Genomic DNA, 979 nt, shown 5'->3' with positions numbered 1-979 from the left:
CCGCGTCATGGGAACACCGTCTGCATCCCAATTACCGTCACTTCCAAGCATAAACGACACGTTGGGATAACCAGCAGCAGCTCCGAGTATAGCACAGTAAGAACACTTTGACATCTCGCTGCCTACAGAATTCAAGGTAACGAGCGGCAGCCTTTTCTTTTGTCGTCTGTCGGTGTACAAACCTACCATGTGATAGCCCAATTATTTCCCCGACGCGACGTAGCAACTGCGTCCTACGAAGAAATTTTGTCTGTATTAGATGCACATTTCAAACAATCAGTCAATGTGAAACTTCCTGGCAGATTAAAACTGTGTGCCCGACCGAGACTCGAAATCGGGACCTGGCAGAAGTAAAGCTGTGAGTACCAGCCCTGAGTCGTGCTTCGGTAGCTCAGTTGGTAGAGCACTTGCCCGCGAACGGCAAAGGTCCCGAGTTCGAGTCTCGGTCGGGCACACAGTTTTAATCTGCCAGGAAGTTTCATATCAGCGCACACTCCGCTGCAGAGTGAAAATCTCATTCTTGAATCAGTCAATGTAGTTGCGAAATGGTATACCTTCTTTCCTGCAAAACAGACGGCAGGTCAGACTAATTGGGAGTGGGTTGCAACCTTGCAAGGCCTTACTAGGTATTGTGCTTTTGAGTGTCAATGTGGACTCCCATATTCAGATACTACGGTACGTGATGCAATTGCACAGAACGTTTCTGATGTTCGTATAAGGGAACAGATTTTGATACTAGTCAATCCCTCCCTTCAACAAGTGATGGACATATTGGATCGGCAGGACACACTTCACTTTGCTCAGGAATCATTTGAAACTTCGTCAGCCGTGTGTCAGGTTAACCGGCCCGCCCGGCGAGCTGCATGGAGCGGTACACAGCCCTCGCGCCTGGCCGCGCAGCTGCCACCAGGCTCTCAGCCATGTGTGCCACGCCGGCAAGCAAATGCAGTGCTAAAATCGTGCCCGCAGTGTGCTACTA

This window comes from Schistocerca americana, unplaced genomic scaffold (genome assembly GCF_021461395.2).
Source record: "Schistocerca americana isolate TAMUIC-IGC-003095 unplaced genomic scaffold, iqSchAmer2.1 HiC_scaffold_34, whole genome shotgun sequence".
In the NCBI taxonomy this organism is placed as follows: Eukaryota; Metazoa; Arthropoda; class Insecta; order Orthoptera; family Acrididae; genus Schistocerca; species Schistocerca americana.
The sequence above is the reverse complement of the archived record's forward strand: the minus strand, read 5'-3'. Positions refer to the sequence as shown.